The sequence below is a fragment of the Cervus elaphus genome, chromosome 21 (genome assembly GCF_910594005.1).
Source record: "Cervus elaphus chromosome 21, mCerEla1.1, whole genome shotgun sequence".
Taxonomy (NCBI): Eukaryota; Metazoa; Chordata; class Mammalia; order Artiodactyla; family Cervidae; genus Cervus; species Cervus elaphus.
Genome location: NC_057835.1, coordinates 19,358,406 through 19,384,338, shown reverse-complemented (window position 1 = coordinate 19,384,338; position 25,933 = coordinate 19,358,406). Strand labels below are relative to the sequence as shown.

Genomic DNA, 25,933 nt, shown 5'->3' with positions numbered 1-25,933 from the left:
TTTTTATTTACTTATCTTTGGCTGTGCTGGGTCTTTGTTGTGCATGGACGGTCTTTGGTTGCAGAGAGTGGGGCCACCCTCGAGTCGTGGTGCGGGGTGTCTCACTGTGGTGGCTTCTCTTGTTGCAGAGCCCGGGCTCCAGAGCGCAGGCTCGGGAGTTGTGGTGGACAGGCTTAGCTGTCCGGTGGCATGTGAGATCTTTCCGGACCAGGGATCGAACCCATGTCCCCTGCACTGGCAGGCAGACTCTTAACCACTGGACCATAAGCGAAGTTTCTTGACATGATATTTCAACTAAATATCTGTATGAGATTGATTTGTTGAAGGTGGGAAGGTAATGAAAAAGAAGCAAAAGAAAAGGGAACAATTCTATTCTCTTCAGTTCGGTTCAGTCGCTCAGTTGTGTCTAACTCTTTGCAACCCCATGGACCACAGCACTCCAGGCCTCCCTGTCCATCACCAACTCTGGAGTTTACCCAAACTCATGCCCATTAAGTCGGTGATGCCATCCAAACATCTCATCCTCTATCATCCCCTTCTCATCCTGCCCTCAATCTTTCCCAGCACCAGGGTCTTTTCTAGTAAGTCAGTTCTTCACGTCAGATGGTCAAATATTGGAGTTTCAGTTCCGCATCAGTCCTTCCAATGAATATTCAGGACTGATTTCCTTTAGGCTAGACTGGTTGGATCTCCTTGTAGTCCAAGGGACTCTCAAGAGTCTTCTCCAACGCCACAGTTCAAAAGCATCAGTTTTTTGGCACTCAGCTTCCTTTATAGTCCAACACTCACATCCATACATGACCACTGGAAAAACCATAGCCTTGACTAGATGAACTTTTGTTGGCAAAGTAATGTCTCTGCTTTTTAATATGTTATCTGGGTTGGTCATAACTTTCCTTCCAAGGAGTAAGTGTCTTTTAATTTCATGGCTGCAATCACCATCTGCAGTGATTTTGGAGCCCAAAAAAATAAAGTCTGTCACTGTTTCCACTGTATCCCCATCTATTTGCCCTGAAGTGATGGGACCAGATGCCATGATCCTACTTTTCTGAATGTTGAGCTTTAAGCCAACTTTTTCACTCTCCTCTTTCACTTTCATCAAGAGGCTCTTTGGTTCTTTTTCACTTTCTGCCATAAGGGTGGTGTCATCTGCATATCTGAGGTTATTGATATTTCTCCCAGCAATCTGGATTCCAGCTTGTGCTTCATCCAGCCCAGCGTTTCTCATAATGTAGTCTGCATATAAGTTAAATAAGTAGGGTGACAATATACAGCCTTGACGCACTCCTTTTCCTATTTGGAACCAGTCTGTTGTTTCATGTCCAGTTCTAACTGTTGCTTCCTGACCTGCATACAGATTTCTCAAGAGGCAGATCAGATGGTCTGGTATTCCCATTTCTTTCAGAATTTTCCACAGTTTATTGTGATCCACACAGTCAAAGGCTTTGGCATAGTCAATAAAGCAGAAATAGATGTTTTTCTAGAACTCTCTTGGTTTTTTGATGATCCAGCAGATGTTGGCAATTTGATCTCTGGTTCCTTTGCCTTTTCTAAAACCAGCTTGAACATCTGGAAGTTCATGATTCACATACTGTTGAAGCCTGGCTTGGAGAATTTTGAGGATTACTTTACTAGTGTGTGAGATGACTGCAATTGTGTGGTAGTTTGAGCATTCTTTGGGATTGCCTTTCTTTGGGATTGGAATGAACACTGACCTTTTCCAATCCTGTGGCCACTGCTGAGTTTTCCAAGTTTGCTGGCATATTGAGTGCAGCACTTTCACAGCATCATCTTTTAGGATTTGAAATAGCTCAACTGGAATTCCATCACCTCCACAAGCTTTGTTCGTAGTGAGGCTGCCTAAGGTCCACTTGACTTCGCATTCCAGGATGTCTGGCTCTAGGTGAGTGATCACACCATCATGATTATCTGGGTCGTGAAGATCTTTTTTGTACAGTTCTTCTGTGTATTCTTGCCACCTCTTCTTAATATCGTCTGCTTCTGTTAGGTCCATACCATTTCTTTCCTTTATTGAGCCCATTTTTGCATGAAATGTTCCCTTGGTATCGCTAATTTTTTCGAAGAGATCTCTAGTCTTTCCCATTCTATTATTTTCCTCTATTTCTTTGCATTGATCACTGAGGAAGGCTTTCTTATCTCTCCTTGCTATTCTTTGGAACTCTGCATTCAAATGTGTATATCTTTCCTTTTCTCCTTTACTTTTTGCTTCTCTTCTTTTCCCAGCTATTTGTAAGGCCTCCTCAGGCAGCCATTTTGCTTTTTTGCATTTCTTTTTCTTGGAGATGGTCTTGATCCCTGTCTCCTTTACAATGTCACGAACCTCCGTCCATAGTTCATCAGGCACTCTGTCCGTCAGATCTAGTCCCTTAAATATATTTCTCACTTCCACTGTATAATCGTTAGGGATTTGATTTAGGTCGTACCTGAAGGGTCTAGTGATTTTCCCTACTTTCTTCAATTTAAGTCTGATTTTGTCAATTCTATTCTCTTAGAATGAAGTAATTTTAAGGCATCTCTTTTCATTCCCAATCTTGCTCTTTAGAACTGGTTTGGAAACACCAGTTCTCTAAGCCTCAGTGACCAAACTGCTCTCTTATAATGACGCTTTGAATCAACTCATCCTTGTTACATGCACTAGGAGGAAAATGCTAGTATTGTTTCCATCTTACAGATGAGAAACCTGAAACCTGGATTTCCAAGAAAATACCTTTGGAAAATCACAGAGGTGTAATTTGAATCCAAGTCCCCGGCTTCAGACTTTGTGCCCTTAACCTCTCCACTGTTCTGGTGGTGGGACTCTCCCCTCAGGGCTTCTGGGCTAGCTGCTTCCCCTTGGCCCACTTTTCAGATAGCGGGCTCTGGCCCCTTCACTCCTTCAGTTTCACTGTTTTGGTGACTCAGCCAGGCAGGGGCCTTCTCTTGGCGGTGGACGGGCCTGCCGTAAGAGGACTGACCCAGGCTGAGGGGACATCCCCCAGCATGGCCACTATGGCACGATGATAAGAGCTTTGCTCTGGATTTTAAATCCCAGTTGAAATGTCATGCTGTAAAACAAGGACCATACTTTGTTTTCACAGGGTTGCTGCGATGATTCTAGATGCAAACTTACAGCTGTTGAAGTTCCTCAAAGAAGGTTCAGATGGGAAAGCTTCAGACAACATTAAGGTGACTCATTACAACTCAAAATGAGATCTTCTCTAGACAAATGATCTCATACTTTTCACTTCTAGATATGTCTTCTGCAGAAACACTGGCTCATGGCCCAGAGATTTTATTTACAAAGAAGTTCATTGCAGCTGTGACTGCAATAGAAAAAGATGGGAAACAACCTGAATGTCCCAAGACAGACAAATGGCTAAATATTGATACATGTTATGGTACCGCCATACAGTGGAATACTGTCGAGCCAGTGACAAAATGCCAAGGTTCTAGAAGGGCCAACAAGAAAAGAGCTCCAAGATACAGGGTTAAATGAACAGAGGAGGTCTCAAACCAGTATGATTTGTCTTATATTTATGAATAGACTGATATATAAGGAATTAACACCCATTTCCTAACATTGGGTGTCCATGGGGCAGGGAATGGGATTAGGGGTAGGACAAGGAGGGGCAAAAGAGAACTCTTATAGACTTTGTAAATACATCGGTCTTTAAAAACTTTTATAGTGATAATGTATTTGTTTACTACTTGTACACCCAAATAAAGCTATCAAATAGTACGAAAAGAAAAATCACCTAAATGTGAAATTTCAGGCACCAGTAAATGAGCTGGCTCATATCCACTGGGATCACAACTCTCTGGGTTCTGTTGATTCTCCTGCTGCCTCGGCCACTAGCTGTGTGACTTTGGACAAACTGCTTTGGTTCCCTGGGCCTTGGTCTCCTCTTGTAATGATGAGGGTGAGCTAGAATACCAATTGTTAAACATTTTTATTACTAGCTTCCAAGCATCGGACCTCTTTTTGCAAACGCATTCTTGTGTGTAGAAGCCCCAAATATGAATCAACCCAACCACTTGTGCCCCGGATTCCTTTCAGGGCTGACATTCTCTGACTCTGGTTGAATGCAGGGAGCCAAATCCACCTGCCAGACCTGTGCCATCTCTCAAGTGAGTGGAAAATAACTGGGCGATTTGAAGTGACCCACGAAAGTGCACATGTAACTCTAGCAAAATATTTCCCTGAGCCTTAAGCCCACACGCTGGAAGCTGCATGATAGCTCAGGAACTATTCGGGCTCCAAGGAAACCATTACTGTTCCTAGACAGCTCTGTAAGGACCCCTGGGTCTTTGCAAGAACCATCCATGGTTGTTTTTCAGGGGAATCAGGTCCCAGGTTTTGGTGCCCAGACCCCTCCAGCCCCAGCCCCTGACCCAGAGTTATGGCTTTGAGATGGCAGCAGGAAGACGAGGCCACAGAGGAAAGGGAAGGGGCGAGAGGAGAGGTCAGGTGCAACACACACCAGGCTGTGAAATACGAGGAAGGCTCCTCAGTGTCCCTCCCCAGGTCTGAAAGGCGCCATCTCGGCTCTGTGGACTTGACTCCAGCCTCCTCTGGCTGGAACTGGTGTGATAAGGATCGTCCTGTCTCCTTTGGAAACAGGGCTGGAGCCCTGCAGTTCTCGGCCTCATTAGAGCCCAGGGACGGTCCCGTTCATGTCCTGAGTTATGCTGAGCGGCTCATCACTCAGAATAAAGCCTGGGCCTTGTGCATATGGGATTCTATTCACATCTGGCCTAGATTGACCCCCAAATCAGAAGAGGTGGGGACACAGGGACTGGAGTCCTGGAGGAGGGAAAGACAGATGTGCAGGGCCGTTCATTCAGTAGGATTCCTTCCTGGCCCAAGGCTTCTCCATGGACAGAAGCCAGCATTTCATACCTGCCCATTTGTGGGATGGAGAGCTAGGCACCTGGGTGAATGACCAGTTAGAGCCCAAGTCCCCACTCCCACCAGGGCACACCAGTCTGGGGGTCAGGAGACCTGGGTTCATGTCCCAGGTGGAGCACTTTCCCTTTCCCTGGTTCTCAGTTTCTTTTTCTTTCTTTCTGCTGGTTTTTCTTTCTTTCTTTCTTTTTTTTTTTTACAGCATATTGGATTAGCTACTTTTTAAGGTCTCTGACAGGCCTATCAGTGACTCTAGCTCTAGACTGTAAGAACCTCGACAGAGTTCTGCTTACTTAGTAAGAAAAATGGAGTGAGCTATAATGCTGAAGTGTGTGGCCCCTGGGATCAGACTCCCTGCGTTTGAATCCTGTCACTCCTTTCCACACTGTAACTTTGGAGATGAGGTTTTCAATCTCTCTGAGCCTCAGTTTCCACATTACCACAAAATGAAGGTAAGAATTGTAATTATAATGTTACAGTGAGGAATGCAAGAGAGAATCCCCATGAAGCTGAGAGCCAGACACTGTGAATATTCAATAATTCTTCGCTTATTATTTTATATTTTTTTGGTCTATTATGGTGCCAAGATCATAGCAGGTACTGGCTAAAATTATTTCTAGATAAAAAACACCACATCTTACCTACCAGAGATTCAATTATGTGTGTGTGTGTTCAATTGCTATGTCATGTCCATCTTATTGCAACCCCATGGACTGCAGCCCACCAGGCTCCTGTGTCCATGTGATTTCCCAGGCAAGAATACTGGAGCAGGTTGCTGTTTCCTTCTCTGGGGGATCTTCTTGACCCAGGGATCAACCCTCATTTCCCGCATTGCAGGCGGATTCTTTACCACTGAGCCACCTGGGAAGTCCCGAGATTCAATTATACTACAGGCCAAATCAGGTACCCTGTAAAGTTCATTCATTCATTCAGTACCAATCGATCAATATTCATTGAATGTCTTAGGTATGGCATCCTGGACTGAGTATGCAAAGACATCAAGCTCTTACTCTGATACAATCCTAACACAGAACACACCTTACTGAGTAAGAAATACCTGTACAGCATTTATGGAATTCAGAGAACTGTCCTGGTGTCCCTGGGGATTCAATACGGTGACTCATTTCCCACCCACAGTTTAGAATTTTGAAGGGAAGGAAAAGCACATACTTGTGAAGCAATCTAAAGTGAATTTCAGGGCCTCCTCCTATGATCCCCAGTGGTGACCAGTTTGTACATTTGTGGGAAGTGCTGAGCCTGTGTGTGCGAGGGTCAGGACCTAAAGCTTTCCATGCAGGATCTCATTCAGCCTTGTGAGGCAGTCACTAGGGCTAGCCTCATTTCACAGGGGAAGGAAGAGAGAGAGACTAAGAGACTTCTCAAGGATCACACAGCTGGCAAGAGGCAGAGGCCTGTCTTTTCTCATCTTATCCATTGGCGTCCATTTGTGTCCATTTGCTGGGGCTGTCTTTATAAAGACTTCCCTGGTGGCTCAGCCTGTAAAGAGTCTGCCTGCAATGCAGTAGACCTGGGTTCGATTCCTGGGTTGGGAAGATGCCCTGGAGAAGGAAATGGAAACCCACTCCAGTTTTCCTGCCTGTGAATCCCATGGACGGAGGAGCCTGGCAGGTTACAGTCCATGGGGTGGCAAAGAGTCGGACACGACTGAGAGACTTCACTTTTGCCTTTATAAAGTACCACAGACAGGCCACTTAAACAACAGAAATGTGAGGTCTCACAGTTCTGAGGCTGGAAGCCCATGATCAAAGTGTCAGTGGGGCTGGTTTCTGAGGTGGGCTGTGAGGAAGAATCTGCTCCGTGCTGGAGAGGAAAGTCCTGGGGGTGCCAGCCACTCTCCCCATTGGGATGCATGAGCTGTATGGAGACAGCAGGTCACCTTCTGCATATCAAAGTGTAACTGCAACAAGAACGATAAAACTGTGGCTACTGATTGATCAATTATCATACTCCAGGCACTAAGAATTTTGCACGCATAATCTATTTATTCTGCATAGCAACCTTAGGAGACAGGCATTAGTTTATAATCTCTTAGATGAAAAAAAACCTAGATTCATAGAGATTAGGTTCTTGTTCAAAGCCACTGACCCCAACACTTAATCAACATGGTGTCTGGCATTTAACAATTATGAAACACTAGTAAATATTATTTTACTACATGGCCTCCTTTCCCATGGAGCTTTTTGGGTTCGAATAATACCCTTTTCCTCTTCCCTCTATTCTGGTTGATTTGGAACCCTGCCTGGGCCTGATTAGTTCATACCCTGGGGCTGAGGATGAATTACAAGGACAGTAGCCATAGGCTATGTGCCTTTGGAACAAAGCTGGGCAGGGCCATGGAAGAGGAAGCCTGCACATGAGGGCGGGCCCTGTGCAGTTTTCCCTGGAGCTGTGGGACCTTCACACACTCCGCTCCCTGGGCAGGTCTGCAGTGAGCCCAAGGTTTTATTCTGGAAGTTGCTCCTGATGTTGCTGAAGAAAACACCATTGTTTTAATTGTTGCAGAAAGTGGGCTGGGACAACCTTTCCCAGGGACTGAGTCCTTGGGCAGGGACAGAACAGAGGCCAGAGGGCAGCTGGAGGAGGGCCCAGGCTGGAGGGACCCGAGCCAGGGCCCTCAGGCTGCCTCTGGGGCCCTCCAAACATTCTTCTGATTAGAAAAGTAATTTCATCAATTATTAATTTTTAAAACCTATACAAGTGTATTGGAGAAGGAAATGGCAAACCACTCCAGTATTCTTGCCTGGAGAATCCCATGGACAGAAGCGCCTGGCGAGCCCCAGTCCATGGGGTCGCAGAGAGTGAACATGACTGAGCAACTAACACACATACAAGTGTATAAGAGAAAAAACAACAGTTCGCACAATCCTAGTCCTTGTGGTATAAGTTTCCACAATTCTGTTCACAAATAAAAATTATATACACCTTGGCCACCTGATGTGAAGAACTGACTCATTGGAAAAGACCCTGATGCTGGGAAAGATGGAGAGCAGGAGGAGAAGGGGGACGACAGAGGATGAGATGGTTGGATGGCATCACTGATTTGATGGACATGAGTTTGAGCAAGCTCCAGGAGTTGGTGATGGATGGAAGCCTGGTGTGCTGCAGTTCATGGGGTCACAAAGAGTCGTACACGACTGAGCAACTGAACTGAACTGATAGTCAATAAAGGGCTTCCCTGGTGGCTCAGATGATAAAGAATCCACCTGCAACATGGGAGCCCTGGGTTCGATCCCTGGGTTAGGAATATCCCCTGGAGAAGGGCATGGCAACCCACTCCAGTATTCTTGCCTACAGAATCCCCAAGGACAGAGGAGCCTGGCGGGCTACAGTCCCTGAGGTCGCAAAGAGTTGGACACGACTGAGCGACTAAGCACAGCACAGCACATGGTCCAATAAGACGGATCACATCATTCTTCACCCACTCTGCCATTTAATGGTATGAACACATTATGCTTTGTCTATATAGGATGCAATTTGGCTTAATGGCTGTACAGTGCTTCATTGTGTAGAAAAGCATAGTTTATTTAACTGGAATTTATAGACTTTTATATTGTTACCTATTTGTGATTCTTTCTAATTATATTGAAATAAAAATTCTTGTACATTAAGTCTTTGTCTTCTTGCTCAATTATTCCATTGGGATTAAGTCTTCAAAGTGGAGTTGCTATGTATCCAGAAAAGACGAAAATTCTAATTTAAAAGACACATGCACCCTGATGATCATAAAAGCACTGTTCACAATAGCCAAGACATGGAAGCAACATAAACGCCCATCAACAGATGAATGGATAAAAAAGCTGTGGTATATATGTGTGTGATACACAATGGAATACTACTCAACCATAAAAGGAATAAAATAATTTTTTATTTTCAGCAACATGCATGAACCTAGAGATGATAGTAAGTGAAGTAAGTCAGAAAGACAAATATCACATGATATCACTTACATGTGGAATCTAAAAGAATGATACAAATGAATTTATTTACAAATGATACAAATTTATTTGTAGAAAACAAAGTTATAGTCACCAAAAGGAAAAGGAGAGAGGGAGGGAAAAATTAGGAGTTTGGGATAAACAGATACATCACTGTATATAAAATAGATAAACAACAGAGACCTACTGTATAGCACAGGAAACTACATTCAATATCTTGTAATAACTTGTAATATCTTGCAATAATGCAAAAGAATCTGATAAAGAATACACATATATATATCTGAGTCATTTTCCTGTATACCTGAAACTAAGACAATATTATAAATCAAGTATACTTCGATTTAAAAAAAAGTGGAGTTGCTGGGTCAAAGGATAAACAAAACAAAAATTTCAATGGGTAAATATCTATTTCCAGGTTGACCGCTGTAAGTTTTAGATATGGTAATATACCCACCAACCCAATTTGAGACAACCTGCTGCTTCTCTCTGCCCACTAAGCACTGTACATTGTACATCTGTGTGGTGGTATTTTAAATTACATTTTAAAAAATCATGAATGAGGTTGACCATATTTTCTTCCTTCCTTTTTTATTTTTTATTCTTAAAATTTTGGGCAGCTGTATTTTCCTGTTGTTGCTGGTGATACTGTTTTTCTACTGGGGTATATTCATGGGACCTTGACGAAATTACAACCTTAGCTTGTATTATTAAGATGGAGATCTTTGCATTGTAGGCTTTCAACTATCTGGGGAAAAGGGAACAGTGACCATAAGATTCAGAGGTCAGTTGTAATCATTCCTTTATTAATTCAGGGCAATTCATTTATTTACTCTTTCATTCACTTGGAAATTATTTCTGTAGTCATCCATTGCTCTGGTTTACTCATTAATCATTTTTTCAAGTAGATATTGAGCATCTGCTGCCCTTGAAATGGCAGACCCCCTGAGGGAACCGAGGGAAACCTGCTGTGGTGACAATTCTTCCTGCCTAATAGGGATGTCAGTCCTGTAAACGGTGCCTTAGGAATTCCACACCAACAGAGTGGAAAGAACAGTGGGAGAGGCTGTAATCTGGGAGGTCCTCCCAGAGGTGGCATTAGAGGATTAGAACATTGGGCGTGGGAAGATGGAGAAAGGATCCCAGCAGGGAAGCGAATGAGGGAAGGGAGAATTTCACAGGAGGAGAAAACGAGACAAAGACAGAGGCAGGAACTTAAGACTGGCAAGAAGGGGGCTGGAGCAAGGGTGCTTCCTAAAGGCAATCAGAGGGAGTAATAAGGGATTGGGACAGTAGTGTGTCTGCTGTGCTGTTGCATATGGATTTTGTCATGTAACCGCCACTTGGGAGCTGGGCTAGGGCACAGCTGACCTTAGGAAGAGGATTCTCGCAGCAGTATGGATGACATGTTGTGGGGAAAGAGATAGGGGCAGAAGGCTATGGCAATATCAAAGGTGAGAGATGAGGAGAGCCTGAATTATCCTGCTATCCTGGATGGCACTGGCCTGGGGGGTCAGAAGAAGTGGTCTGCACCTCTCACTCTACCTCCAGCTTGTCTATTAATATAAAGGGAGGGGCTTTCAGAAGGGTCAGAAGACCATCTCTCAGCAGCACTCAACCCAGCTCTGCATCATACCACCAATCCCCAGAGTTTTGTGGGTGTCCGACTCTTTATGACCCCATGGACTGTCGCCCGCCATGTAGTCCATGGAATTCTCCAGCAAGAATCCTCGAGTGGTTTGTCACTTCCTTCTCCAGGAGAGCTTCCCAACCCAGGGGTCGAACTGTGTCTCCTGCATTGCAGGCAGCTTCTTTACCCATTGAGCCACACCTCCTCTAGGTGTGGGGACAAACAGTGAGGAAGGCAGCAGGGGTAATGGCAAGACGGCCCACAAAGTATTGTCAGAGAAGAAGAAATAAGTTGTTGAAATATTCTCTTTTTTTTTTTTGCCTTCATTCTTTTTGACAGCTGCCAAGCAATTCCATCTTAGGATGCCTCCATAATTTGTTTACTTATTTCCTGATGAATGAACATGTGCAAAGCTTTGTTATAAACACCGTTGCCATGGAAACTTGCGCTTTGGATCTTGAGTGCCAGGAGCACACTTCTGCTTCAGACTGTGATGGCTCTTACTGAACTGTCCTCCCCAAGGGCTTCTCTTTATTATTCCAAGGACTAAAGTGAGTTGCAGATCCCTTATGCCACAGCTAAGGCCAGGTGCAGCTGAATACACAAATAAATATTTTTGAAAAATAAAGTGAACTGCAGGGAAGTTATGCCACTTGCTCCTGGACTATATCAATGACAAGATTTTGTCAGAATTTGAGTCTATGTGGGTCAGTCTTCAAACCTCTTTTCTCTCCATTAGTCTATGCCATCAATGCCTGAAGCGCTTTCCATTATGACTCCCCAAATTTATTTTTTACTCCCTCACCCCAGAGCAACCAGCAAGAAAAAAAAATCTTACAATGAAAGACACCTGTTTGGGAGACAGAAAAGAAATGGGTTGGGGTGGAGGTAGGAGGACTGGAGTTCCTCTCTGGGGTTGGCATGGGGAGGGGGACAAGGCACCTCCCAAGACAAAAGCCAGGGTGGTCACATAAATACCATGAAGAAACCTGAGTCTCTGAGATGTGAGGAAGGCAGCCCAGCCTAAGAGGAAGCCCTGGACAAGTCCACTTGCTGTATTTAAAATGGATAACCAACAAGAACCTACCATATAGCACAGGGAACTCTGCTCAATGTTATGTAACAACCTAAATGGGAAAAGAATTTGAAAAGGAATAGGTACATATATATGTATTAATATAACTGAATCACTCTGCGGTACACCTAAAACTAACACAACATTGTAATCAATATAAAAGAAAAAGTTAAAAAAAGAGAGAGAGCGAGCGAGAACCCTGGAGGCTTACCAGGAGAAATGGAAGGTCCCGGACATTCAGCACCTTCATCCAGCAAAGGGGCGGTCAGCTCCACCTTCTTTCTATCAGCTGTTTACCTGGGGTCCTTCCGGCATCTCTGCTCAGAGCAGTGGCGATGAGGAACCTGAGCGCTGGTGTCAAAAGCATGTGTCCTGAGGGTTCAGTTACCCTTGCTGGCTTCTCTCCCTTTCAAGCCCCCCACCCCACCCAGCCTTCCACGTGCCATCCTCGTGGAGACGTGCATTGACAATGCACAACCCTGGGAACGTCCCACAGTGACGCTGAACCTCTGTACGCTGTATGGTTTGGGATGAGGGGTCGAAGTCAGACAGCCAGGGCTCAAATCCTGCACCTTTGTCTTTGAAATCTAAGGCAAGAGACTCAGCCTCTCATCGTCCACAAAACAGGGACGACAATAAACCCGGTCACAGGATGGCTGTGTGGGTTAAGTGAAATTGTCACTGTTTTTCATGTTCCAGACTCCCGAGGTTGCTGAGGTGACAGCTTCTGACACTGGGCACAGAGGTAAAAATGATGACAGCATTGGAGGGATGCGGACCACGTGCCAGGCAGAGTTCTAAGTCCTCACATGGCTTGTATTAGCTATCTAGTGCTCTGTAACAACTTCTCCCCAAATGCAGCAATAGATATTAGACATTATTTTATTGTATTTCACTCACACAGTTTTTGTGCATTAGGTGTCTGGGTGGCTCTGGCTCAGGGTCTCTCGTGATGTTGCAGCTGGGATGTCAGCTGGGGCTGTGTCATCTGAAGGCTTGACTGGGTCTGGAGGGTCTGTTCCTAAGACAGCTCCCTCCCACCTCTGTCTTGCTGGTGCTGGTTGCTGAAGCCTCCGTTGATTGCACCGTAGACATCTCCAGAGCTCTGCTCAAGTGTCTTTACCATGTGACATCTGGTTTCCCTAGAGCAAGAGCCCCAGGAGAGCTAGAAGCTGCCGTGTCTTTGAGAATCTAGTGTTGGATGTCACACTTTGTCATTTCTGCAGGATCCTACTGGTTACGCAGTAAGCCCATCGAGCGTGGGACGAGGCTAAGGATGCGAATAATAGGAAGCGAGGATCCCTGGGACCATCTTGGAAACTGGCCGCACATCTATTAACTCATTTAACCCTGGAGATGGGTTCAGGGAGGCTTCGTTAGTTAGAAGAGACAGGTGAAGGAGGAGGTGCTGCAGGGAGGAGACCCAGCTTTCAGAGGTCCTAGAGGCAGCGCTCCACGCCAGCATCAGCAGGTGACTGTGGTGAGCCTTTGTCCAATAGTAGCAAGGTCTCCAGTGAAGAGCCCGGTCAGGGGTGGTGCATGAATTGTTCCTGGCTCTGTCACTTCCAAGCCAGTCTTTCTGGCCCTGCTGGAGATTCTGTGAGCTACTAAATACAATACACTCAACTGCTAAACCAGGTGAAGGTTCTAGGACTCGCACTGACTCTTATAAACAGTTCTGAGTGCAGGGGGCATATCATTCTTGTAGGCTGATTATAGTGAGTATGAGGGGACAATAGTGAAAGATGATGACCCCACTACCATATCGCCTTAGCATAAACACAGCACCAAGAATAAAGGAAATGAGTGTCTATTTCTATTTTGTACTGATCAGAAGACAGTAGGAATATTATGTCTAGAGGCTATTTTTTTAAAAGAAGGGCAGTGACAAAATTAAACATGCCCAGAGGAGAGATATCAAGATGGTGGGGGAACATAAAGCATATTCCCTGAGATAGGGGAGATATTTTCCCTGGAGAGGAGAAGACATTGAGGAGTCACGGAAGCTGTTTCCACATATGTGAAGAGTTCTCTTGTGGTGTCATAGTGCGGAGGGTTAGATGGACTTAGGTTCAAACCCTGGTCACGTCCTCTATGAGACCCTGGACATGGGCCCTAATTTCCCTGAGTCGCTTATGATAATATCTGGCACACAGCAAGAGCTCAATAAGCACAAGCCCCCTGCCTTGGCACCAATGAAAGTATAAGAAGCAGATCTGCATTAGGTCTGAATACGGATTACAGGCAGTGAGCACCCTGTTCTTGGAGGAATCCAAGCACAGGCTGGATGCCCTCTGGACTGTCTACCCTCACCAAGGCCTTCAGGAACGCTGTGTTCCAAGCTAAGCGTGTTATATACATTTTCTCACCTATTCCCATTCGTAGTCTTACGAATTAGGCATCATTACATCCATTTTACTGATGGGGAAACTGAGGCTAATTGAGGTTAAATAGCTTGGCAAGAGGTAGTGTCAGAATTTGCGCCCAGCTTCCTCTGACTCCACAGTTTGTGGTACCATTCTAAGTCTGCTGAAGGTGGAGGAGGGAAGGGAAAGGCGTGTAAGAATTGGGAAGGGCAAACAGGAGGTATTGGCGCAGATGCCCTCTAAGTCTGTAATGCAGCTTTCAGACACTTTGCTTTCCTCCAGGCTGTGAAATAAAGTTCGTGGCTCAGGCCAGACTGCCAACCCCCTGCAGAACGTCTGGCACACAGCATTGACTTCTCTTCTGGCTTCTGCACGCCTGGGAGGAGAGAGACAGTGCAAGGGCCGAATGCTCGCTGAACGCCATGGCAGGCCCTCACAGTGGGGCCCCAGCGGCCAGCATTGTGCAAGCGGGAGAAGCAGGCCCTGGAATCCTTTCTTTTCAGGAGAATTTCTGTGCAGGACAAAAGGAGCCATTATCCCCAGGGCTGCCGCGGCGGCTGCCCAGGCCTGAGGCCCAGGTGTCACATGCTGTCCCCATCTCTCAGTCTGCCTTCTCCCTTTGTGTGCGGGGACACAGAGGCCTGGCCTCTGCTCCCTTCTCTGACACTGCCCCAGCTCCCTTCAGGCTTTGAACCCTGGCCACTGCTTTCCTGCCGTGAACTTGAATCCTCAGGAGACTTGGAGAGACCACAGTCATCTGTGCAGGTGATGAACTGGGCTCAGTCTTGGGATGCGCTGCCTCTGGTGCCCCACTCTAGCACATGCCCAAATCTGGACCCCAGTCCTTGTGGGGGGATCTGGCGCTCTGCATAGTTTTCACCAGGCTCCTCCGTCTGCACTTCTATGGCACCTGGAGTTGACTCACTTCCACTGTTGAATACCACAGGTGATGTGGTGTGCTGGTTGCAAGAGAGGCCTCTTGGGTCAGCTCCCAAGCTTGCCACTTACCAGCGGTGTGGCCTTGGGCAAGTCACTGACCCTCCCTGGGCCTCAGCTTACTTGCCTATGAAATGGGGATGATCGGGCTGCTGTCAGGATGGTGTGAGATCTCACCTGTGGTCAGTAACGCCCCTGGCACTGATGAGCACTGAGCAGACATGGCTGTTACCCTCATGCAGCAAAGCATGGATCCCATGCCCTCTGTGTATTGGTAACTAGTCTTGGCTGCTGGAGACACAAAGGAGAACAAGAGAGATACGGTTGTGCTGCTCAGGGAAACCTGCAAAACAGGAACCTGGGAGACCTCAGCCCCTGGAACACAGGAGGTGGGAGAATGAAATAACATGGATGAATGAATGAATCCATGTTGCAATTTGTAGCAACATGGATGGACCGCAGAGTTTCATACTGAGTGAAGTTAAGTCAGACTGAGAAAGACAAACACCGTATGATATCACTTAAATGTGAAATCTACAAACATGATACAAATGAACTTCTTTATCAAACAGAAAGACTCACAGCCACAGATAACAAACGTATGGTTACCAAATGGGAAAGCAGGAGGGAGGGATAAATTAGGGATTTAGGATTAACAGATATATACTATCATAAACTAGATAAACAACAAAGTCCTATTGCATAGCATAGGGAACTATGCTCAAAATCTTGTAATAACCTATAATGGAAAAGAATCTAAAAAAGAACATATATATACATATATATGTGTGTGTATATACATATATAAAAAACTGAATCACTCAGCTGAATACCTGAAACACTGTAAATCAACGATACTTCAATAGCATAATTTGTAGACTAAGAAGAAATAGACAAACCAAGAACAGAAACCTTCTCTTGAGGCCATACCCATCTATACCCCACAGTCTCCTCTTTCTTTTCTGGAAAGTTTCCTACAAAGACTGGCCTATCTCCAGACCCTACCTCTTCCCCTCCCACGTTCCCTTCGACCCTCTCCAGATTCCTTTCATCCCCACTAAACTAACATAATCAAGTTCCCCATGATCTCCACTTTGCTCAAACCACTGGAAAGTTTGCATTCTCATTTCACTAAAGCTTGAATTGTGATTTGACCAGCTGATCACATCCTTATTGTACCAGTTTTCTATGACTACCATAGCAAATCACCACAGACTTAGTGGCTGAAAATAACACCAATGTATTTATTTGATAGCTCTGCAGGTTAAGAGGTTGGAAGTGTGTTAGTCACTCAATTGTGTCCAACTCTTTGTGACCCCTATGGACTATAGCCCGCCAGGCTCCTCTGCCCATGGAATTCTCGAGGCAAGAATACTGCAGTGAGTAGACATTCCCTTCTCAGGGGATCTTCCCTACCCAGGGATTGAACCTGGGTCTCCTGCATTGCATATTTACCATATGGTGCATGGCGGGGGGGGGGGGGGGGGTTCATTATGCAACACAGTCCAGGCTGCTACGTACTTGTCTGGAAGCTTTAAGGCAGAATCTACTTCTTTAACTTTTTCAGATTCTAGAAGTTTCTCTATGCTCTCACATTCCTTGATTTGTGGCCCCCTTCCTCCATCTCTGAAATCAGCACCACTGAATTTCATTAACCATTCTTCTGAAGCCATATCTCCCTCTGACCTCAGCCAGGAAGGGTTCTTTGCTTTTAAATGCCCACTCGTACAGTAGAGAATAATCTCCCCATCTCAAAGGCCAAACCTGAATCACATCTGTGATGTCTCTCTGCCAGATTAGGAATTATACTCACAGACTCCAGAGATTAGGATATGGATGTTTGTCTGTAGCCATTATCCTACCTTCCACACTGATCCTTCTCCTTCTCCTTCTTTTGACCGTACCACACAGCACGTGCTATCTCAGTTCCGCAACCAGGGATCAAACCCACGCCCCCGTGCAGTGGAAGCACAGTCTTAATCACTGGACTACCAGGGAATTCCTGATTCTTAAAAATTATCTTCACTTAACTTCTAGAACTTCACTTTTTCCTTGTTTCTCCCCATGTTGAAGTGGTTTCAGCCTTCTTTATTGGATCTTCCTTCTCATCTCAACTCTTAAATGCCCGAGGAGCCCAGGGCTCAGTCTTCAGACCTCTGTCAGATTCACTTTCCAGGGATCTCACTCAGGCTACTTGCCCTCCACATGTCCTCAGCCTCTTACCTCCAATTCTAATTTCTCTCTTGAGTTCCAGACTACTAAGATATGTGCTTGACATCTCCTTTCCTGGCTAAAAGGTGCCTCAAACTTAACATATCCCAAGTTCAACCCTAATTTTTTCTCAAATATCTTCTGCCTTCTTAGCTTCCTCATCTTAAGAAAAGACACCACTATTTAGCTCAGGCCAAAAGTCAGGAGCCATTCTTAAGAAACTATACTTTCTCGCACTCTTTCTAGGTTAACAGAAAGTCCTATTGACTATTCCTTCAATACAAGGAATCTGTCATCACTGTCACCATCAGCTTGCTAGACCAAGCCACCTCTTCTCACCTGGGTTACTGCAAAAAGCTTCTAACTAAGAGCCCTGCTTCCACCCATGTCACCCATTTCCGGCCATCCCCACCACTGATTCACTGAGACTTCCTTTGGGGAGAAATAAGTCACTTGCATGGGGAAGGCTCCCTGTCAACATGCAGGAGTCAGAGATGGAGGCAAGGCCTCTGAGGGAGGCTGTCTCCATGGCAACAGAAGCAGGCTGGTGGCTGCTCTTGGGGGAAGGCCAGAGGAGGCTGGCGAGCTGATGGAGTCTGGGGGACCCCAGTGGAAGCAGAAAGTTGGTGCCCAGGCTGGCATCCAGCTCAGACAGTGAGACTCCTTCCCCTTCTGCCTCACTGCTCTGGCCTCGGCAGACCCAGCAGATGGGCTCCCAGCAGGGGCCTGCATCTCAGCGCGCCACAGGCTCTGCCTGTGCAGGACAGCAGCCCCAGCTTCTGCTCTCCTGTAACACAGGCGCCCAGGACCATGGAATCCTGTCTAGGGAAGCTCAAAGGAACCCCACCATGTAGTCAGGCTGTAGTTGAGGGTACAATAACCACGCAGCCGGGAGTAGAAACAAGAACAGTCAAATCAGAGTCCCCAGCTGGCCCCTCACTGTCTGCCAGGAGCATTACTTAGCTTACCCCACCTCAGCCTCACAAAAGCAACCCAAGGAGGAAGAGACTACTGATCCTCATTTTAAAACTGCGACCTGAAGGCCAGAGAGGTGAAAGCACTTCTCCAGAGTCACCCAGGCCAGACGTGCTGGAACTGGGGCTCAGTGTCCCTTCTCCTCCTGTTCCTCTTTTGTGCCCAGCACACAGATCCCTATGGAGTAATCAGGCAGGGGACCCCACCTGCACCCTCTCCTCAGGCTACTTATAACAGAAACCGTTTTTTCCCAAGCAGCGGGTTCCACCTTGCACCTTGTCCTTTGCGTGTTGTTGATTCCGGGCCATTTTGGAATTATATTTTGGTTGTTATTTTGGTAATGAATACACATCATTAATTCTTTTGACAAACGTCCCTGGACCCCCCACTCTGTGCCAGGTGGGCAGCGATAAATAATAAATCCACTGCTTACTGAGAAGCGTTTTCTCAAGCCAGGCTCTGTTCTATGTGTTCTGCATATACAGACCCTTTCAGTTCTCATGATGACCCTCTGGGGTAGGAAAGGTCTTTGTCCCCGTTTTTCAGATGAGGGGACTGGGATGCATCAGGTTAGTGAGTGGCAGAGCTGGGACACAAACCCATCCTAAACTCTTCATCATTGGTCTATACCAAGTGGTAAGGCCTGAGAAAGACAGGAATGAACACAGGGCTGGTGGCATACGGAGGAGGGAGTAACACGTTTAGCAAAGTCCCCATGATAGGGCTTCCCTGATAGCTCAGTTGGTAAAGAATCCGCCTGCAATGAACGAGACCCTGGTTCTTCGATTCCTGGGTCAGGAAGATCCGCTGGAGAAGGGATAGGCTACCCACTCCAGCATTCTTGGGCTTCCCTTGTGGCTCAGCTGGTAGAGAATCTGCCTGCAATGCAGGAGACCTGGGTTCTATCCCTGGGTTGGGAAGATCCCCAGCAGAAGGGAAAGGCTACCCACTCCAGTATTCTGGCCTGGAGAATTCCATGGACTGTACATGGGGTCCATGGGGTCTCAAAGAGTCCATTGGGGTCACAAACAGTCGGACACGACTGAGCGACTTTCACATGAGGGGACGACGAAAGATGTGAGGGACTTCACTAGAAAGACAAGGACATTCAAGAGAAATACAAACGTCCAGACAAACGTACACAGGCCTTAAAGGTACCGAGTACCTTCATACACACGATTGCTTGTAAGCTCCTTGGAGGTAAGATGAAGGTCTTGGTTACCTTTGTTGAATTTTTACAAATTCAACAAAGGCTCCTAGCTTTTGCGAGAGAAACCAAAGACGAAAAAAAGAACTGTACATTTGTTGAGCACTTGCTCGGGCCACACCCTTCCACGAGTGCACGTCACTCAAGGCTCAGAACACGCATGCGTGGTGAGCAGGCAACTGAGGCGCAAACAGGAAGTACAGCAGTGTGCCGCCCACTCACTTCCGTCCAGCTTCCGAACCCAGTTTATGGCGTATCTATGGTACGAAGGCCATTGGCGCTGCTTTTATCTCTTGAGGTGGCAACTGTGAAGCCAGCGCAAAGGTGTCCTGTGACGTCATTAGTTTTTCCTCCAGAGCAGTTCCGTCCCCTCCCCTCCTTCCCCTTGACCCACCAAGACCCTGATCTCTTGGTAAAGCCACACAGTTCCTCACAGGACTCAGTGATGCTCTGAGCAGAAGAAATTTAGCCGGAGGCAAAGTGATAGGTAAGAAGTAATTGATTTATTTATATAATTAGGACACTTGTGAAGGAGAGAAGTGGACAGGCAGAGTGCTCTGCCCTGAGAACTGAGTGGGCTATATTTTTATAATGAAAAGTGGGGAGGGGGAGAAGACCACTTTCTTCCTCTTTCTGAGTAAAGATGTTGCAGGAAAATGGGGCACCAGAAGATGGTCATGTCTCAGGTCTCAGACAAGTTCCTGCGTAGGGCCACCAAGTGAGGAAAGAATTTAAGAGCAAGCCATAGTCAAGTGAAAGCAGGTTGATTGAGAGAGATACACATTCCATAGGCAGAATGCAATGCATTTCAGAAGGCAGTCAGCCCCCAAATATGATTTGGCATTAGTTTTTATGGGCTGAGTGATTTCATAAGCTAAGGAGTGGTAAGATTATTCCAACCATGTTGGGGAAGGGGAGAGATTTCCAAGAACTGGGACACTGCCTACTTTTATGGTCAACCTTGGAACTGTCATGGCATCTGAGGATGTGTTGTTTAACATACACTAATGTATCATAATGAGCATATAATGAGGTTCAAGGTCTATTGGAAATTGAATCTCCTACCATCTTGGGCCTAATCGGCTCTAACCAGTTTTTGTCACATCCAGTTTTTCTCAATAGCTATGACATTCTTTCGGAGAAGGCAATGGCACCCTACTCCAGTACTCTTGCCTGGAAAATCCCATGGACGGAGGAGCCTGGTGGGCTGCCGTCTATGGGGTCGCACAGAGTCAGACACGACTGAAGCGACTTAGCAGCAGCAGAATCATGACATTCTTTTAGGATTGTGCCTGCCTCATTCCTTCCTGTGTCACTGGGACCTAATAGTCCTCTTCCTTTCAGAGCCATGTGGGTGATAGGACTTTGAAAGGAATAAGCCTTTTTTCCCCCCAAAAGTTTATTTTCCCTTTTTCTATTTCAAAGTGCTGTGTTTAATTGTTGAAAAAATTAGAAGATTCAGAAAAGTCCCCTTTCCATTATGTGACTGGGGGTAAGCCACATTGGCGATGAGCCTCAGTTTCTAGAAAGTGTCAAAGGGGAATCAAAAATATGTATCTGGAGTGCACAGAGTTTATATACATACATCTTACTGCAGCACTGTCTGTGTTCTTGAGAAATCAGAAACTAATTGCATGTTCATTGATAGGGGACCAGTTAAATGTGGTATATTCATACAAGGTCCATGAAAAAGTATGATATCAGTCTATATTTGTTGATTTAGAAAATTCTTGGCTTACCATGGAGTGAGTAAAAGCAGCATTATAGTAGATGTAATGGATATTTTCTGCTTGCTTCTTCCATCTCCTCCCCACTTGTCTCCACCCTGCTCTGTGCCCTGGACTGTTGGCCTCTTTGGGCTGCTGTCATTGTGCTTCCATGCCTTCTAGCTCTGGCCTGGTAGACCACTGACTGGGAGGCACTGACACCTGGGGGGTGGTGGGGAGGGAGATCAGGTATTTATTCCTCTTGCTCCATCTCTGTTGGTTTTCCAGGGCTGACGTGTCTATACTGGCAGGTTGTTGTTGTTCAGTCCATAAGTTGTGTCTGACACTTTGTGGGACACAGCAAAGACCCATGGACTGCAGCACACTAGGCTTCCCTGTCCCTCACTGTCTTCCAGAGTTTGCTTAAACTCATGTCCGTTGAGTTGGTAATGCCATCCAGTCATCTCATCCTCTGTCGCCCCCTTCTCCTGCTCTCAATCTTTCCCAGCATCAGGGTCTTTTCCAATGAGTTGACTCTTCACATAAGGTGGCCAATGTATTGGAGCTTTAGCTTCAGCATCAGTCCTTCCAATGAATATTCAGGGTTGATTTTCTTTAGGATTGACTGGTTTAATCCTTGCTGTCCAAGGAACTCTCAAGAGTCTTCGCCAGCACAACAATTTGAAAACATCAATTCTTTGGTGTTCAGCCTTCTTTATGGGCCAATTCTCACGTCTGTACATGACTACTGGAAAAATCATAGCTTTGACTATACAGACCTTTGTTGGCAAAGTGATGTCTCTACTTTTAATATGCTGTCTATATTCATCATAGCTTTTCTTCCAAGGAGCAAGCGTCTTTTAATTTTGTGGCTGTAGTCACCTGCAGTAATTTTGGAGCCCAAGAAAATAAAATCTGCACCTGTTTCCACTTTTACCCCATTTATTTTCTATGAAGTGATGGGACTGGATGCAATGATCTTAGGTTTTTGAATGTTGAGGTTTAAGCCAGCTTTTTCACTACTGACGGGTACATTTCCTAACAGGCAACCCTCTCCATGCAGTTTTGGTTTGCAATAACTAGTCCTTCCCTTGGCCTTCAGACCTAGTGGTGATAATAGGTCTCTCCTGTTGCTGGCCCTGATATACTACAGTGTTTCTTGCTAGTATTCTTAACCTCTGTCCCTTTATTAAAAAACTCTCTTCAGTTACTCATGTGGATGCTTCATCTATTTCTACCAAGAGCCTAACTAACACATAATATAATCCCATGTAAGTAAAATTATATCCATTTATATTCCAACATCCCTGGTGGCTCAGATAGTAAAGAATCTGCTTGCAATTCAGGACACCCAGGTTTGATCTCTGGGTTGGGGAGATGCCTTGGAGAAGGGAATGGCTACCCACTCTAGTATTCTTGCCTGGACTTCCATGGACAAAGGAGCCTGGCGGGCTATAGTCCATGGAGTTTGCAAAGAGTCAGACATGATTGAGCAAATAAAGCTTTCACTTTCATACTCCAATAAGGGAAGTCTGGAAGGAGATCCTTAAAAACACTACATCTCAGTGTGGTGGGATTTTTTCTTCTTTATACTTTTCAGAAATTTTTAAGCTTTCCTAGAATAGGCAGGCATTATCTTTGACTCCAGAGAAACAAATGAACAAATGAAACAGTTGTCCTAAAGGTCAGATAAGAGCAGAACCTGAAAGATGCTTTTGTACGTTGGGAGCTGCTGCTCAGTCTTCAAGTCCCAATGAGTGTGACCATGTGTGCAAAGATACCTAGGAGATTTGTGTTGAGACTTAATTCCCTCCAGAGAGAGAAAGATTTCCCTTTAGAAACAGGGACTAAAATAGAGACGGACCAGGCCAACATCCCTGGATCTTTAATTTTGGAGCATCTCAGCAAACAGTTTTAGAGCAGCTCTTCTCTTCCTCCTCCTGCTCTCAGGTCAGCGACCCACCAGCCTTTCCCTGGCTCCCACTGCATGTAAAGGCAGAGGGAGCCAGATGAAGCCCAGGGCAACGAAATTGCAGCAAAATTGGCCCTCTGGTCTCCTGGGTCGGTGTGTCTCTGCCTAAATGAAAGAGAGAGCTTCCAAAGAAATGCCTCCTTTTTTCATAGAACTTGGCAATGAATTAGTCATTGTTCATCCGGGCTGTGTGAGCCTTGGTCCCAGTAATGGTGCTAAGACATAAATCACAACTCTTTGCGGATGGGGTTGAAGAGGGGGCCCAGGATAGCTGTGAAGAGCTGTTCTTCCAACCCAGGAAACAAAAAAAAAATCCTTGTTTTCAAGCGGCTGGGAGGGCATTTTGGGCTATTTATAATCTGCTGCCGCGCTAAGGCATTTTTGCAGCTGGGCCCGGGAGATAATCAGCACAGTTTTCTTCTCAAGCCAGGTCTGCAAAACAGACCCGTTTCTCCTCTGGTAGCCCACCCACCCCATCTGCCCTGGGCCTCCCCAGCCCGGCCTCCCTTTCTCGGCTTCAGTTTCCAAGAAAGCAAAGGAGTGCATTTAAAAGCAAAAAGGCCAGAATACCTTGGCTCAGAGATGAAGGCAAGGATTGTGACCTGCTGGCAGATGGATTTGCCTAGAACAAGCCTGCAGAATGTCCATGGAACTTGGCACAAAGGGCCTTTCAAAGCTTTGGGGAAGGGGTACATGCCCTGGACTCTGCTTCCTTCTCCCAGAATTGGCTCCAGATAGAAAAACAGGTTTCTCCAGGGAAAGCAAATTCCAAAGCACTCCCATTGTATGTCTTGGCAAGAGAGTGAGTGTAGAGGCAAAAGCTCGGGAATGGGTCTCAAAAGACCTGCTCCTAGTCCTACCTCCGAGTGACTGCCTGGTGACCCAAGGCAAAGCGCTTCGTGTCTCTGAACCCTGGTTACCTCATCTATAAAATAGGGGGCTAGGCTCCATGTTTTTACACTTTTATTTTTGTTTTTTTCTCTTGTTTTTTTTCTTTTTTATGTTTGTTTGTTTTTACACTTTTAAAGAGAACTCATTTATAAAGCAGTATTGTGTAGAAGTGGAATATGTAAGATAGATACAAGCAGAGTAACTGGTTGAAGTGGTTGGGGGAGGGGAGGTTGAGGTTGGAAGCCCACTCACTTAGCCTCCTAGTCTGACGTGATGGATGAAGAATGTCAGGAGCTTAGGGTTCCACATGAGTGCGACCATTGCTCGCTTGGTGGTCTCTTACATTGTAAGCTTTGAAACTCATTAAAAAAAAAAAGAAAGAAACTCACTCATTCATTCATTCTCCACAAATACTTTCTGAGATCCTACAACATATCAGGCTGGACTTGGTGTTGGGGATGAAAAGATGAATAAGAAAGCCATGGGACTTCCCTGGTGGTCCAGTGGCTAAGACTCTACACTCCTGATGCAGGTGTCCTGGGTTCCATGCCTGGTCAGGCAACTAGATCACATATGCTGCAACTCAGAACTTGCATGCTGCAACTAAGAGATGCTGCCTGCCGTAGCTAAGACCCAGCACAGCCAAATAAATAAATGTTTTTTAAAAATTGAAAAAAAAAAAAAGAAAGCCGTGTTCTTCTCATGAAGCTTGCAGTCTAGTCAGGGAGTTTACATATTGGTTAATAAAATAATTCAATATCGATATTGAATAAGTCAATATTGATATTGATTAAATATATATGTTTAAGTTATATGTATGTACATCTACATGTAATATACAAAATAGATATATATCCCAGTTGAGTGGTGTCCTCTTCCCAAAATTGATATTGTTCCCAGAACCTCTGAATGTGATATCATTCAGAAATAGACTCTTCGAAGATAGAATTGGTTAAGAGGAGATTGTACTAAAGTAGTTTGAGCCCTGAATCCAATATGATCAGTGTCCTTACAAAGAGAGGGGAGGACACACAAGGTCATGACCTGTGATGACCGAAGCAGAGATGCAGCTGAAAGCCAAGGATTGTTGGCAATCAGGGAACTCCAAAGAGGTAAGAAGGACTCTTTTCCTTCGAGCCTTGGAGGAGCTGCTGACTCCTTGATTTTGGACCTCTGGCCTCCGGAACTGTAAGAGAGTAAAATTCTGTTGTTTTGAGCCACCTAGCTTGTGGAATTTGTTGTAACAGCCCTAAAGAAACTAATACAAATACAGTTGATTTGTATTCTATGTGGTAGCTCTGTTTTATAAAGTCACCATAAGTGCCAAATTGGTGAATCCTGAACCACTGCTCTTGCAGGTGTTGTAGGGGTAGGCTCCTGTGAGTCTCAGCCAGTCAATACATAACCTTGTTTTATGTGTGCTTCCGTTCAAAGACATCTTATTTAATAAGTACTGTTGAGTCATTTGGGCTTCCCAGGTGGTGCTAGTGGTAGAGAACTTGCCTTCCAGTTCAGGAGACATGAGAAACATGGCTTCAGTCCCTGAGTCAGGAAGATACTCTGGAGGAGGAAATGGCAACCCACTCCAGTATTCTTGCCTGGAGAATTCCATGGACAGAGGAGCCTGGTGGGCTACCATCCCTGGGGTCACAAAGAGTCGGACACGACTGAAGCAACTTAGCTCTCACGCACACACATTGAGTCATTGACATTGAACTCACACCAATAACCATACAGCTCTTAACTGAATGAATCTTATCTAACAGGCATCTTTTTTTATAAGGCACTTCACGGCCTTCTGTGCTTGGGACACTAGACAGCACTTTGGTATAGCACTTGGGGGCCATTTTCAACAGGGAAACCACCAGCTGAAAGCCCTCAAATGCAAAAAAACATGTCAGAAAACTGACTGCAGAAAGGACCCTCGTTTAGAGCCCAAAACAAGAAGCAGAGTGCCGCCTGGCTGGACTTCAGCTGGGAAGATGGGCATTGGGGGACTCAAATTTTTTGCTGCTCTGTACATGCCTACAAATGATATCAAAAACACTGGGACTATTGATCTGAGGGTTGCAAATATATTTTAGGGAGAAGGAAAATTTAGA

At 45.6% G+C, this 25,933-nt stretch overlaps 1 protein-coding gene across 1 annotated transcript in view; it reads left to right on the top strand.

Annotated features, from left to right (window-relative positions):
- The first annotated feature begins 19,638 nt into the window (after positions 1–19,638).
- ZNF572 (zinc finger protein 572) overlaps positions 19,639–25,933 on the top strand; it is a 101,013-nt gene continuing 94,718 nt past the window's right edge. The window contains exon 1 of the mRNA XM_043879238.1: positions 19,639–19,749. The gene's annotated coding sequence lies outside the window, so the exon portion shown is untranslated. The remainder of the gene's footprint in view (positions 19,750–25,933) is intronic.